The following is a 17,091-nucleotide window of genomic DNA, read 5'->3' as shown; positions in this document are numbered from 1 at the left end:
AAATAGGCCCCTAGACCCACTAGATTGATTAAACTTTAACCTTAAAAATTCAAAATAGGATTTCATTAGGGTCTGGTCGAAATATTCACCTAGACGCTTTCCCAGAGTATATCGAAAAATAAAAGAAATTGTAGGAAAAGTTTTCGAATAAAAAATACTGTTTCCATTAGAAATAGTATAAAATCAACTTCGGCAAAATGCTTTGAAAAGCACATTTTCTTCCGAAATAAAGAAAAGTGTCTTCAAAGAAATTGTGAATCGTGAAATATACTTAAATAATTTGATAACCTCTAGAGTCTAGATCTTTTTTTATCGCATCGTGCATCAAGTTCCGTTCATTTTATTGATTTTTAAAGGATTTTATTTGAACTATAATGTTCTTACCATTTCTATTTTTCGGGAAGCAGTTTAAAGAAAAAAGAAAAAAAAATAAACAAGTAAAAAAATAAAAGGTAAAACATTGAACTTTTCTTATAGAGAGCAAGCGGTATGACATAGAAATTTGTGGTTTCAACGTCTTAAAGTATACGTATCCGATTTCTTTTAGAGGTTACTTTTAGGACTTGTTAAAACAATTCACAGGATTTAAGTAAAAAATAGAAATTTTAAATCAAGATCTTTTCCGGTGATTGCTCACTGAAAAAGTGCCACGCCAAGAGGAACAATATTTTTTAGGTCTTGACTAAAGGTTTTGATCTCGACATGGACCTTCTTCAGGGACTGAAAGAGCGTGAAGTTTTCATTTTCTAACTGTTCTACACTGAACGGAATGAGAGTTAAAATTTGTTAAAAATTGTTTATTTTTGGAGATAAAAAGAGATCATTTACGAGACAAACAAACATTTGATTATTCGAAGCTAAAAAGGAGATAAAATTAACAAAAATTGATTTTTTTAACAATTTAAAAACAACAATGAACTACTTCTAACAATGATTTTGTTCATTTAACTTTTTAACAACATTTTAACAAACTTTAAATACCTTTTGCTTAAATTAGTTTAAAGTTTGACATTTCTTCTCAGTCATAATTAGATGGTGTACAAATGACGCGTTGCAATTTGGTGAAAGTGAATCAGATAAAAGCAGTGATCTTACACGAGTGTTTCCTTTTTTGAATATTAAAGCTCTAAATTTGTTAGTTTTATGCTTCAAATTGGAACATCCGAATCATACAGAGCAAAGCCTCGAAAAGGTATTAAATTTCTACTTGCATAACCTCACTCTTTATTTTTCTTATTTCTCTTTTCTTTTCTTTAATTCACAGAGGAATAACTTCTGACAATATTTGGAACTTCAAAGATTCGGATTTCAGTGAAATTCTTGTACCCGTGGCCGTAGAAATAATATTTAGCCGGGAATATCGTCGATCGTCGCTATCCGGAAAAGGGGTAACATAAATAGAATAAGGTTCAACCACTGTGTGGAAACACTCAACCTCAAGTATCCCTCTGGACAAGTATCACCACCGCATCGGTAGGATATTCTAATCTTTAATGTGTCCGGAAAGAATTGTTCTTGTTTCGTAGAGGCTGAAAACGTTAAAACATGGACAGCGACTTTTCAGTTGATCTCTTGCCTCTATGAATCAGCAAATATAGACAGAGTTAAGAGTAAGTGATAGGATATCAATAGTTTAGTATTTAGTATTTGATTTAGGTAATCTTACAATTAGAATCTTGATGTCGATGAGAAAACTGGTAAATGGACATATATCTCTGATTTTTTCAATAACATCAAATATTATGTGTAAATTAAGAGCAAAAAGACAATTTAAATAATTTTTAGTTTTATTTTGAAATATAATCTTCCTTTTTCACATAGAAATCATGGGATTAATCTGTTTAATGCATAATTTATTCTACAGTGTATAAATAAAATAAAATACATTCACTAAGTTGGAAAAATAGGGTTTTATTTCAAAAATTTAATAGATTTCAAATAAAGAGGCATTAAGAGGTCCATAAGAGGACCATAAGAGGGTTTTTATTAAATTTTGTTGTTTTTTGATAAATGTTGTTAAAATTTTGATATTGTGACGTTTTAACAACTTTGAAGATTAAAATTAAACAAAGCCTAGCAATAACGTTGCTTAACCCCAAAATAGCAACTTTTGTTTAATCACAGTATGAAAAATATCAATTTTTAACAATTTTTTAATCTCCTTTTCCGTTCAGTGTATTTTAAATTACAAAGACAATCTTTTCTTTTTACGGACAACGTTTAAAGTCATTCAACGAAAATGATGTTCTTTTCTTGCTGATGGGGGCGGATTTTAAATGCATTTTCTCACTACTAGAACTGTTGAAAAAAATATTACCCTTTTAGCCCACTGAAGACGGCTTACGTCTCCTATATCTGGATGACCGAAAGCTTTGGGCAATACTTAAAAAAATATTTTTTTCTTTTGGAGTTCCTTTTCACTGGTAATAATAATTGAAAGAGTCCTTGAGAAAACTATTGCGCTATTTGACCGGCACCACGGTAAGGTACCGGTAAAAATCCTGAAACATGTGAAATAATACTGAAGTGCATAATCCTGGAACTCCCTGTATTTCGTCCATAAGCCATAATCACTTGCAATTATATTTTTTTAAGATTTTCAAAATAGACAGCTTAAACAAACATTTTTGAAATTCGCATTTCTTGACAAATGTTTAGTAAAATTGGATTTATTTGAAAGGTTTTGAAATTCTAAATATTTAAGTCTGAACCATTTTTATCTAGTAATGAATTAGTAATTAAATTAAGTTAATTAAATTGAAAATTCAATTTATATCGCTTCTCTTCAGTATTGAAATGTTTTTAAGAAGTTTTGTAAATAAGACTGAAGAGATAATAAAATGATAGGGTAAGTGTACCAAATTTCGGCACAGTTGCATGCAAGCGTCAAAGTCTTAAGTTTGAAATGTAATATTTTAATTTCAAATTGATTTTTTTATATTTTCTTCTTAAAGAGTGTTGCTTGGAACCTTGTAAAGAGTTTACCGTCTTTATCTACTCTAACATCATTCTTAATACATTTTAAAATGAATAAAAATATAGACACAGCTTTGGTGCCCTATTTCGGCCACCTTCATTCTCATAGTTCCTTGCCCTACGGGAATTCTTCCAATATCTTTTTCACGTCATCTCATTTGTCGAAGCTACATTTTTTTGTTATTCTTTTGCATTGTATAATCTCTAGAGTACGTAAAATCTAAAAGTTCATGGAAATTCGAGGAACAAAAAGGTGGCCGAAATTGCAAGCTGGCCGGAATTTGGCACACTCACTCTACATATCTTAAAATAATGATACTTCATTTTTTTTATAATTTTTAATTTTATGAGTTTTTGGTTAAAATGTCCTATCCCTCGGTGTGCTCGGTATTTTCAAGTAGCGCCATCTGTTAATGGTCATGTTCTTTTAAAAAACTTTACAAAGTATCGTAGCTGCTACAGGAAGCGAGATATTTTTTTTTTGATTTGACCAAATTTTGAATTAACTTTTGAAGGGTTGTACCATCTCATTGAATTCGGGTTCTATGCCAAATTCGAACCCAATACGTCTCCGTTATGAAGCCAGAGTGTTCTTTTTATTATTTACTTAGGATTTAGTTCTAGATTTTGCTTTATATTTCCAAGATGAACTTTAAGTTCATATACAGCTTCTTCCTTTATTATCCGTGTACCTAAGAAAGCTCCTGTGAGTTGTTGTTCTTGGCTGCTATACTATGAATGTTGTTGATAAGTGTGGAAATATTCAACATAGCTTTTGGTTTCAAAAAAGCTTCCAATGGCACGACTTTGAAAGTCGCCAGACTGGAGCCCATTTTATGACGATTTCCACGCGAATTTATTGCATTGGTTCGTGGCCCAAGAAGGCTTCAGCTGGGGGTATTTTGTGCAAATTAATACCCTTTACTAATTCAGTAGTACTTCAGAGGCTCAGTAATACAGCAATTTATTGCTTTTATTGGCAGAAATTCAACCGATAATAATTGGGCTTCGAAGGGTTTCGAATAATTTCCACATAAATCAATGTTGATTAAATCTGCATTTGAAATTCTGACGATTTGTCTCTTGATTCCCTTGATACCCCAGTCAAAATTTATGTAAATGACTTTGGACATTAATTATTTTAATAAATTACATTTACTAACAATAGCGTATACGATGCATTTTTCTGGTTAAACATTTGCGATAGGTGGAAAAAAAGAGCTTTTTTTATGTGATAAAAAGCTAGCATTTTGCTGCTAAAGCGATTTACCTAATTAAATAAACAGGCTTTTTATTGCCCTTAAAAATGGCCAGAGATGGTTAAATAACATTTTGTGTACCAATTGACTTTGGAGGATGATAAATGCTGTACGTATTAATGCAAATTGTAGGGATAAAAGTGCAATTTATAAATGGAATATTTATGTGACACTTTGACAGTTGTATGACGTTATAAAATCACTTATTAAGCAAATTTTATGTTATTCAGCTTTCAAATAGATTTTAAAGGAAAATTATGCTTATATTTGATAAAACTTTGGTCTAAATAAATGACATAAATAGTTATTTTTTCAAGAATTAAATTCAAGTTAATTCAAGAAATTAAATTCACAAATTAGAAATTCAAGAAATAAAATTAGATTAACGAAACGAGAAATGCTTTATCCAAATTGTTAATCCAAAACCACTCACTTATTCTCTTTATGTTAGACTAGTTCAATTTGATTTTATTAAACCAAAAGTTATGCGATAGATTTGACAAGTTTCATTCGAAATTCATCAAATGACAAACGAATTTCACTAATTTTAATTTAAAATGAAATAAATTTTGAGGGGTACTTTTGCAGCACTACTGTCTAAATTTAATTTTTCATGACTGGCACATTTTTAAGAATATTTTATGAAATACAAATTCACTTTTTACAAACTTGTTTCTTATGTCTCTGGCACACATTTTAGATCAGGAAAATTTCATGAAATCAAAATTCGCGTCCCTTTCTCTCTCAAAAGATTTGCATAAGTTTATCCCATTCATTTGGTTTCCAAATTGGACTGAACTAAATTTAACTTGGTGTGATGTTCAAAAGAAGAAGTAGAGTGTGAAAGAGTAGAATAGACATATGGAAAGCTCTTTAGAAAGAAAGAGATGTAAATTATGGCTTTACGAAATTTTCCTGATCTAAAACGTGTGCTGAATGCATTATGTTTATCTTGCTCTTTCGTACTCTTCTTCTTTTACTTTTGAACATCACATCAAAATAAATTTAGTTCAGTCAAATTTTGAGTAAGAAATAGTATAGAATAGACTTGGAAAGAAAGAGACGCGAATTTTGATTTCATGAAATTTTACCGATCTAAAAGCTGTGTCGAAGGCAATTCTGAGTAAATTAAAGCGTTGAAAGTCGTGCTCCTTGTTTACATGGTTCTTATCATAAGCCGAAAACTCGAAACGTACTTTATTTTATTAATTCTAAAAATTTCACATAGTTGATTTCAGAGTTAGAAAATTCCGAACCCCTGTGACTTGTAAGTAAGAGAGATTTTCACTCTATTGTAAGACGATCTACGATGTCGTGAGTAAGTTTCCCGGTGAACAAAGATGAATTTGTTAGGAATTTATGGAGTCTTTAATAAGTTTTTGTTCCTCAAATTACCTTTACTTTATTACCCTGGAAAATCAGAAAACATTAATTAACCAATAGCATTTTCCTCATGATTTATGAATAGACGCTTTAATGAGCCTTTCCGCCAGAGAAAACAACTAATTTCTCGGGCAGGAAATATTGAGCCACTTTCTAATGTACAATATCATGAAAATTGAACGAGCTAATTATGATATCTGACCACTACTTGGAACACTTGGAATTAATTGCAAATGAAAATTCTTTCATAAGATTCCTTCTGAAACTTGGACGAAATTTAATTTTCTCTTTTGAGATTCTCATGAAATATTTCATGTGGTAATCAGAGTATTTTTTGGTAGTGTGAGATATGATTTATTGAGCATTTCTCCTTTTCCTTGGGGTCATAAAATTTCCTTGATGTGTATCCTCTTAATTGCCTGAAATATACTGTAATTTTCACATAAACATAATACCTCAATTGCTCGGCAATTTTCCATGAAAAGTCTCAATCTGAGCATAAGCCCCGGCAAACAATATTGGTTTTCTAGTGTTGGTCTATCAATTTTGTGTCATTGACAAGACTCAAAATTGTGAGTAAATATTTTCACAATGAGACTTAACCCAGCTCCAATTTTCCTCCCGACATGACTCATCGGGAAATAAACCTAAATATTGAATGGCATTTAATAAACGGCATCATCAAATATTTAACGATAATTTCATGAATAGTCTATTACAAAACCATTTAAGAATTATTTATTGATATCCATTTGATCAAGTCACTTTCAATTTGGATTTATATTTAAAACGGGGCTTGTAATTTACGTTTAAAACGTCATTCGTCAATTTGTCTTTCGTGTTTTAGAATATTTTTCTCTTCAATCTTTAAGCAAAATTTATTAGGAAAACGAGTGGTAAAGCATCCCTCGTTTTGTAGATTGCTTGAACTCGTGACTTAAATGCTATTACCTCAAAAAATACTTTTGCATAATTTACCGTTTACCGGTTCTCAACCGATTTGAAACGATTTATAAATCACTTAAAATATTGTCTAAGAAAACCCAAAAATTGCCCCAGTTTATTACCGGTTAATAACCGATTGAAACCGCTTCAGTTTTATCGAAAATTTCAAGATATTTCCAACGAAGCAAATTTCTTATCGTCCGGATGATACTACATTTTTTAGGGGGACGGGGGTTCCTCGAAGTTCCAACTCGCTATCTATAACCGTTTGGGCTCTACTACTTGCGACAGACGGACAAACAGCGAGATGATATTTCAGAGAAATTATCTGAAGCGCGAAGATTTGTCGAGAAAAGTGGTCTCAGTGGGGTAGAAAGTGGAAATTTTTGGGGATGAAAAAATCCAGGGATTATAAACATAATACTGCTATCTCTGTCGAGTTCGAGCAGTAAAAAGTCTTGCTGACATACTAACCTAATTTTAAATTGAAAGCTAGTTTAGGGGAAGGTTGTCAGGTTTCGTACACACTCTGGCTTCGAAAACTTCATATTTTTCCCATGTTCATGTAAATTTAAAGAATCTAACCTAATCTTCAAGGAAATGTGTGGGGAAGCCTAAAAACCTTCCCCTAATGAAATAAATAGCAAAAAAGTAAATAAAAAGAAATTATCTTCTGAGAAGAATTAACTAAATGCTATAAATTAGACTTGCAATTATTCTAACCTCACTTTAACCTCAAATTTATAGTTACTTGAATGAGCACGGAGTGCTCAAAGAGTTTACATAGAGAAATAAAGTGTTTAAACTAAATAAGTAGATACTGGAAGTCATTTCATCTTGTCTTTCTGTTACTTCAAGAAGAACTTTCGCATATTAACCTAGTTTTAACCTAACTTTAACCTTAATACTAGTCTTGAATTCAAATGGGATGTATATTTTGAAAACTTGGCACAGAAATTGTGTTTCGACTCAAATGGCAACAGGAAGTAAAGAAAACTTTGAATTTATAGGCCTGTTTTGCCGCGTATTGCAAAACTTGGCTCAATATTCCCAAAAGGTTAAGCGATACAAAATTCCACCCCAAAAATTCAGTTGATATTTGTCACACTTTCTTGTCAGCATCACTCTCCCTCTTCCTCTCTGGGAAAACTTTCAAGGGTGACCTTTCAAGTCTTTCTAAAAGACTTACACGTGTTTCCAAACAATTTTCCGATGAGTCTTGCTCTTTTTTTTTTGTTCAGGGAGACAATCTAATCACTCTCAGTGAATGGCGACAAAAGTCAATATCTTAGAAGACGATGAAATAGAAAAGTTGCCGATATTGCGATAAATTCTCCAATAGAGAAATGTTTTCCAAATACATTCAGAATGACCAAATAAAAGTTGATGGTTTGGTGAGGTGGTTGGAAAAAACTTGTCCAGAGAATAACGAGAAAGTTTGAATTTCCACTTGTAACTCGATTTTCTTCTTTTACTGTATTCTCTCACAAAGTAATTTTCTTGAGACATTTTCCACGAGTCTTCAATTCCTCTCGATTGCTCATCTATTATGTCGCCTTTGGAAAGATAGTGTACCAACAAGAGAATTAATATTGAGTTACAGTGTTACACTCAGAAAAAATAATGGATTGTTAAAGTTAACCCTGTATGGTCGTACACTGAGAGAAATCCGAAAAAGTTAAAATAACATTCCAGAAATGTTAATTTTACCCTGCATTATTGATCCGAAATCGGTGTAAATATTACCCTTTTTAGGTGTATTAGGGGTTAAATTAACCCTTTTTCATGTTAATTTTACCATTAAAAAGGTGTAAAATTAACATTAAAAAATGTTGATATATTTTTACACCTATAAAGTGTTAAAGTTACGAGGAAAAAAAGTTAATCGCACTCCCTTTTTTTCCCAGTGAGGGTATTCCCACAGGTTTTTCTCAGTGTACTCTCTTTAGATGCAGTGAAAAGAGTTTCCTGAGAGAAAATTATCCTTCAGCAAAACATGAAACATTACTCAAAAGACAATTTATAAAAGATTTACTGAGAATATTTCCTGAATATCTCAAAGAAAATATAATTGTTATTTTAATTTTGAAAATAGAACTTGGCAAAAGAATACCATGCAAACATCTCTATTGATGCTGGTGGAAAAGTATGAGAGAGCTATTTTTCTTTGCAATCCTCAGTATTTGCTGTTCGTGTGTGGGATGCCACAGGGGAAATTCTTCATTGGCATCTGCAAATATTCCAAGACAATGAGAATTTTCGTCTTGAAGTACCATCGTGAAAATTTAATAAATCGTTCTCCAGCAACCAGACACACTCTGTTCTACTTTTCTAAGCACGAAGAATTGTTTTTCCTCACTTTGCCAACATAAACAATCATCTGGAAAATTTTAATACCAAGATTATTTTAAAAATATATCCCAAAATGGCTAAAGTGGTTTAGAAGTTGCTGAAGAAATGGGTTCGAATGATGTAATTTATTTGTGGTGCCTTTTCCCTCTTTCCAATACGACCCCAGAAAAGGAGGGTGGTCCGGGTGGAAAACTGAGAAATTTCCCCACGAAGAATTGCCTCAAATGGATGTCCTTAACTTTTCACATTTTACACCATTAATTTCTTATTTATGGTGGCAGCTCTGGCAACATTTATTCTTCTTTTAGAGAGATTTTTCTTCCCAGGGCAATGAACGTTACATTTCGTTGGGAAAATGTGGTAGTGGAAATCGTTCTTAAATTACTGCAACCAATTATTTTGGCAATTTGTCTTTTATTGTAAGGGGAAAGTTAATAATTATCAGTAGAAAAATAATAATAAGTTAATAATTTTAGGAAAAATAAATTTTTCGGAGGACTCATTTTTTTCAAGATGTTCCTGATGGATTTGACTCATAGCTCTTAACCGGAAATTTGAGGAATTGGATGAGCCATAAAAATATGTTATATAAATATAGGTCAAATTCATTAATAAAAAATGGCTTGTCCGAAGTTTGAATCGTTCGAAGGTATTACGCTTTCCCCTATGTGAATTTAATTGATGTCAAAAGTCTTTAAGTTCGTTACTTTATATTTAAATTAGATTGAAATTGATTGGCAATCAAAAGTACAGCGCACTTGGTAAATATATCCAAATCATTTGGAATTCGATATCATTGGGCAAATTATAAATACCATGTTATTAATTTTTCAGCATTTAATCATTATTATTGTGCGAAAATATGAGCAAAACCGTGATAAAATATTTGCCAATTATCCCCAATAAGTAGAGTATAAGTCGTGTTAATTTATGGATTTATTTTAAATTAAATTGTATCTACGGATATTTTGTCGGATTAATAATTAAAAATAAAATTTATTTCCTCTATTGGATTTAAAGATTAATATTGCTGTTTTTGATAATTTGTATGTTTAAATTTTTAATGTGCAAATTCAAATGGAACAATGCATTATTGTTGATTGGTATTTTCTGTCTGCCAGTTTAGAGCCTAAACGGTAAGAGAAAGAGATATTGACTTCTGAACTTCGGTAGCCCTCTCCTTACCCCTCCATCAATAAAAAGGACAGGTTTAGAAAAAAGGGCTGGCAAAGTGTACCAGATTTTTCGCAGTACTCAAAGTCGTGACTTAAATGTTATACCTAAAAAGTACTTTCGAATCATTAACTGTTTACCGGTTCTTAACCGTTTTAAACTAGTCCCCGGCGAGTGGCCTTCAAAGTTGAAGCCAATTTCTTACTTTCACATATAAATGCGTATGGGAATTTTTCTGCACTCGTGATCGTTATGCTAAATATTTAAAAAGTGAGAAGTTTTTCCGTAATATAAGATACCTTTCCGTATGGAGGGATAAATATATTAAATTTTTGTTAAAATAAATTTTTTCCTTGGAGCACTGTGAGCTGAGTCCGAGATCAATTTAGGAATTGGCTTCAAATAGCTCCATAAAAAAGGCCAACTTGCCAGGCGCTGTTTTAAACGATATCTAAAGCATTCAAAAGAACCCATAAAATTGTTTTGAAAGAATTAGAATTGATTTTCGGACAAAAATTACTTGTAAGTTCATAACCGGTTCATTACTGGTTCTCAACCGATTTGAAGTGATTTATGAATAACTCAAAATATTGCAAAAAATACACCGCAGGAGTATAATATAATTCAAATTCGATTAAAAATTAGTTATCGGTTATGAACCGGCTTATTACTCAGTAAGACAGTCGAAAACTCCGAAGAATTAATTCTATTCAAGGAGTAACATCCAAAGAAGGGAATCTTCAGGCCAAAAAGGATGAGGACTTAAGCCGCTGGAAAGAGTACTTCTCAGACTTGCTCAATCCTCGGCAAGGTACTGATACTGATGGTGACGTGACCAAGAGTAAAGGCAGGGAAGAAAGTAGCCATTCAGAGAGTGATTGAATTGGTTTTCCTCTGGGAAAAATCAATTTTCTCTGTGCTGTCACATCCCCGTAGCTTACCGGAATTGATAATACTTAAGTTACTCGTCGGAATGATGAAAAGGCAGCAGGAATTGACGAAATACTTTCCTAAATGCTGAAACTCATGGGTATAGCAGGGATCAGTTAGCTTACGCGTGTCATGCATTTAGCATTCAGCACACCTTTTAGATCGGGAAACTTTCGTAGACTCAAAATTAACATTCTTTTCCTTCTCAAATGTTTTGCATTCTGTCCCAGTCTTCCTTACTCAAAATTAATTTGAACTAAATTGATTTTTTCGTTATGTCCAAAAGAAGGAGAGTTCCAAAAAGTGGAATAAACATATATGCAAAATGTTTTAGGAAGACAAGAATTTGTACCGGACGGAGCTGTGAAAAGTCAAATTTAGATTGTAATACCTCTGGCACACCTTTTAGCTCGGTATAATTTCAGGAAATCAAAATTCGCGTCCTTTTTTTATTCGAAAGATTTGCATAAGTCTATCCCACTCTTTCGGTCTCATTATTAGTTTAAACTAAATTAAATTTCTTATTACGTTTAAAGAAGAAGAGTCCGAAAGAGTAGGATAGGCATATGTAAAGCTTTTAAGAAAGAGAGGGATGTGAATTTCGATTATATGAAATTTTTCTGATCGAAAAGGTGTGCCAGAGTAATAACGCCTCAAAAATACTCTATCGGTTTAGTGAATTTAAATGTAATATTTTAGGGTGATGTTACACCTTTTCAATTTATTGAAATTCAATCGATATGGCGCTGGCACACCTTTTCTATTTAGTGAAATCAAGTTGATTGAAATTTTACTTCTTATTTTTTTCAAATTTAAATTGGATATAGTCTCTTTCCGTAAAACTGAAATTGAAAATAAAAACGAAATTCAAGTTTCAATTTTTATTTGACAGAAAAGGACAACTATATTTAATTTCAATTTGAAAGAGTAAGAGGCAAAATTTCAATCGATCAATACAGTTTTACTAAAATGAATAAGCATGGAAATACCATAATTACTGCTTAATTTAATTTTTCTTTTTATTTCACAAAATTTATTTAATTTCTGAAATTCCGTCTTATAAGATACTTGCAGTAACCCCTTCAGCTCTCACCTCTCGAACATTTTTCGACTGCAACAGAAACCAAAAAAAAAAAACGATGCTGAAGTTCTACCACAAAAGATGAATGAAAAAGAAACACGAAAATTGGTTGTCAGAGATGGAAAAACTTTTTGATTTTCTTCACAATTCTCTTTAATGTTTTTTTTTCTTTTTCACTCTCTGGGAGCAAAATCCAAGAGAAGAAATTATTCTTCGATTTTTGTTTTGTTTGTTATAAAATATATTTAAGTATAGATAACACCAGAAAACATTTTTCACAATAAATTCAGTTTATAATTTTTTTTCATTGATTTTGCTGCTAATTGGTTTTGGTAATCATAAATTTTTCTTTTTTTTTTTGATTAAGAGTTCATTTACTCTTGTTCATTTGCAATATCTCTTGCCATTTATCATATAAATTCATTAGTTTCGTATTTTTTTTTTATATTTAAATGTCGAATAAAAACACGTATGAACTATAAATTATTGTTGGGTGTATCCTTGTTCTTTCTTTCAGTGTCATAACACCAGGATAGCGATATTTGAGTAAACGAGCACGAAAAAAATGGTAACAAAGTGAATCGTAAAAATGTTTGGCACCTATTTTTCTTTTTTTTCTGAGGAATAAATGACAAGGAGGGAAAGTTTTAGTGCGAGAGTATGAATGAGGTTTTGTGGGTTGTGAAGCTCTTCCTCTCTATTATTCGATAAAATTGGAATTTTTCCTAGTAATTCGGTCAAAAATTTCCTTAGAAAAATATTATTTTTACTTCAGTAAATTGATTCTCTCAGAACATTCCATCCAAGGGGCTTTTAAGTGATGAATACAAAACAACATTTTTGTGGATATTCCGAATATTTTATGAAAAAATTACGAATACCATGATTATTTTATGAATGTCGTTAATGTTATTCAATTTTCTTTTAAAATGCTTTAAATAGTTGTCAAATTTATTTTGATAGATCTATCAGTCGCATGTGTCATATGATTTTTAAAGTCTGTCACTTTGACAAATTCATTTCGTAAAAGCGAATAAAACAAATATTTTGCAAACATTGTCTTTGGAAATGCTTCAAAATTGATACCTAGTCAAATACATTTTGACGTCTCTGACAATAATTTGTCTCAAAATTATTTATGTGCTAACTGTTTTTTTTTAAATGCATCAAATGGTATTTCAAAAACATTTTGACAGATCTGTCAAAGTAGTTTGAAATCTGTCAAAATATTCGTTGAATTCATTTTGCGAATATTACGAATATTTCTATTTCAAATGCCTTAAGGTGTCTACACATTGAGAACAATTTTCGTCAAAAATTGCTCTTTTGAAGGAAATTGGCTGCAGTGCTGTAGGCAGAAACGTCAAAATTCTGTCAAAAATACAATTTTTGATGAAAATTGCTCCCAATGTGTAGAGGCCTTTAGAAAGACTTTCATATTTATTTTGACAAAACTGTCATAGTGATTTGTCTCTTATAGCCTCCACCTACACATTAAAAAATGTGTCTCAAGTCCATATTTGACGTTTTTGCTATGCAAGCGTAGGCTTTTGCTTCAATATGGATATACATTGCTCCAGTCTGTAGAAATCGTTAAGGTTTCTACAGACAATTTTTTATAGACAACAGGGAGCAATTTTCATCAAAATTGCTTTTTGATGGAAAGCATCTGCACTGCTGTAGGCAGAAATGTCAAAATTTTGTCAAAAATGCAATATTTGACAAAAAATACTTCCAATGTGCAGATGCCTTTATGCTTTCGAAAGGTCATTCAATTCCATTATTTATTTCTTTAACAGATTAACATTATGGCTTCTATACATTATGTGCAATTTTCGTCAAAAATTTCCTTTTTGAAGGAAATTGTGTCCACTGCTGCAGGAAGAAACGTCAAAATTCTTTCAAAAATGAAATATTTGGCAAAAATTACTCCCAATATGTAAAGACATTTATGCTTTTGAAAGGTAATTGAATAGTTTATTAAATTAATTTTGTGAAATTTTTGTAAGAAGTGGCTTTCTAATGATTTAGACAGTTCACTAAATTAACTTCTATCTGTCAAAATAGTTTGTGTCTGGTGCGTTGAAAAAATAAGTTACACAATTTGTCAAATCCATTTAATCAGAATATTACGAATATTCTGTGAATATTGCAAATTAATTTGACAAATCTATCAAAATATAGCTTATGTCAGATGCTTCTAAAAATCTGTCAAACTGGTTGTCAAAATCAATTTGCAGGTACTGTGAATATCATTAATATTTTGCGAATAATACTGAATTATTTAGCATTAAAGATTCAACCAAAACGAATTCAGAGCATCAAATTCGTAACAGTTAAATGCCCCTTATTTCCATATTCTCAAGAGATTTATTTTGTCTATTTTTCCTGCAAATTTGTTGGCATTCGCAAAAGGGGTTTTCCATATAGAATTTCTCTCACGAGTTCTTCACGAGCTTTTCTTCACCATTTCAAAGAAAACAATATCTCAAAGAAGCTTTTATGGTACTTCTCACCTCCTGTGAACATGAAAGCATTGGAGAAAAGTACGATAAAAGCTCCCTGAAGAGTGTTTATGTACAAATGGTAAAAAGACGAATTGGATGGAAATGTACATAAAAAAAATATATAAAATTGCACTTATCGGGTTGATATCCTTAGTGTAATATTCCTTTTAGAATTGTATCACATGGCAAATTCACAGACACAAATAAAATATCCTCATTCCCCCTGGAGAAAGCCCCCATTTGGACATTTAATCCAATCGTAAAACTTTTCGCATGCAGGAGGTCAACTCAAGACTCTTAATTGAATATAAATCCAGTCTCAACGCTTTGCAAATTATCCCTATTTCTCACTTTTTTTTAAAGTAAAACAGCTCACATGATACATTCATTGTAATTAAATTGTAAATTTTTAATGGAGTTCAAAATATAAATAAGAAAAGTAAAATAGAAACTGAAATGAGGTGACCCTCACTAGCGTTTTGTGCTTTAAAACTGAAATTTTGATGAATTGAATTTGAACATGAATTGGAAAATGCATGAGGATTAGCACACAATTCGTTAGTGAGTGCATTTATACCAAAAGGTTTAACTAATGATACTCTATGGAGTGGGCAATTTATGTGCATAATAATGAGATGATGATGAGCAAGAGAGTTTAAATTTTGGTAGAGTTTTGGCAAAAGCACAATAAATCAATCAGCAATTCAATCAGATGTGCTATTTCAGCAATAAATTTTCCATTGGAGCAGGAGTTTTCTAATGAAAATGTTTATATATATTTCCTGTTCAGCGAAAAGTGTATAGGATGAAATTGGAAAAGTCTGGAAGTACTTTTGAAGAATTATTAAAGTATTCATGTGTCGTTCATTTGAGTTGTTGAGCAAGATTGTTTAATTTTCGAAAACACTTTCCAGCTTCATTTTGACAGGTCTGTCAAAATAGTGTTTAATTGACAGTTAAAGTTAGGAAACTAAAGACAGTTGAAACTGTTACGCAAAATTTTAAAACTCTGTCAACTAACTGTCAGATCGGTCAAAGTCAGCTATGATTCACTTGAGAAAGCTTTTTGGCAGTGTGACAGTTCACAGTGTTACAATGTGTAAAAGGCATAATTCAATTCCAAACTCTTTGATTTTGCAGCAATTTGAACTGTCATAAAAATATGACAGATTCGTAGAAATGCGTTTGCCAAACATTATTAACTGCTAAAAGTCAATTTAGACAGATCTGTTAAAATTTTGTGATCTGTTATCTGTGATATTTTGACAAATTTGTCAAGGTATATTTTCTCTGATACATTTGAAAAAATTTTCGACAAAGTGACATTTCGAAAATTTTGAATGATGTGTCAAAGCATTTTGAAACTAACGGTTCTGGAAATGTATAGAGTTAACGTTTTGTATAAAATTTGTGTCAAACTAGATAATTTGGAGGCATTTTTGTGTGTTTTATCGTCTCGATATGCAAGTAATTTACTTCAAAATATGCCACTTTGGCAAATAATTCTCACAATGCAAGAAGATCATAAACCAATCTCAAACTACTTGATTTTGCAACAATTTGAGTTGCCAAAGAAATTTGACATTTTGAACTGCAAACATTTTTAACTGTCGAATTTTTGAGAAATATTTTGAAGTAATTTACTAGTAATGTGAAAATGAATATTTTGACAAATTTTTCAAGGTATACTTTTTTTTTCTCTGACACATTTGGAAACATTTTCGATGAAGTGAAATTTCGAAAAATTTCAAAGGTTGTGTCAAAGTCAAAGTCAAATTGTTATGAAACTAATAGATTTGGAGACCTTAAATCAGTTTTTTTATTTGTTACTGCCGTCTTTAAAACCGTTTTATGCAATATATCAAAATAATATAAAAAACATGTGAAAGGAGTCTTCTCTTAATGTTTAAAAAAATGTATCCAGCTTGTCAAATTTTTATTTATTGATTTCGAAAGTTTTGTAGTCTGTCAAAATTGTTTTACTAATTTATTTCTCAAGTTTATGAGATTCTTTAGATTTCTGAATTCACATCATGTAATAGCTTTCAAATTAATCTGTACTTGACGTTATCAAGAATACGTTACATGGTTTTCCAAATTCCTTTTGACAAATTTGTCAAAACATCTGTGCTTGACACTTCTGATAATGAATTATTTGAAGACATTTTTAGTACTAATTTCGATTTTTTGTACTAAAATGAAATTGTAATATATTTAAAAGGATTATTTTGACAGATCCGTCAAGGTATTGCGCGCGTTATACTTTTGAAACAACTAACAACAGCTTCTAAAATTAATTTTACTTTTAACTGTTAAAAATATTTCTGTGTCCAAAATTTTACAATTCTAATTTATTTAAAATGTCATAATTTAGTATTTCTCACGTCTTTATCAGTTCTAAACTAAATTTTCAGGTATAAACTTAAAAGATCTGTCAAAAACTCTTATTTGACAAGCTGTCAATAGAGCTCGATACTGTTAAATA

This window comes from Phlebotomus papatasi, chromosome 2 (genome assembly GCF_024763615.1).
Source record: "Phlebotomus papatasi isolate M1 chromosome 2, Ppap_2.1, whole genome shotgun sequence".
Lineage (NCBI taxonomy): Eukaryota > Metazoa > Arthropoda > Insecta > Diptera > Psychodidae > Phlebotomus > Phlebotomus papatasi.
Note: the sequence above shows the minus strand (reverse complement) of the source record.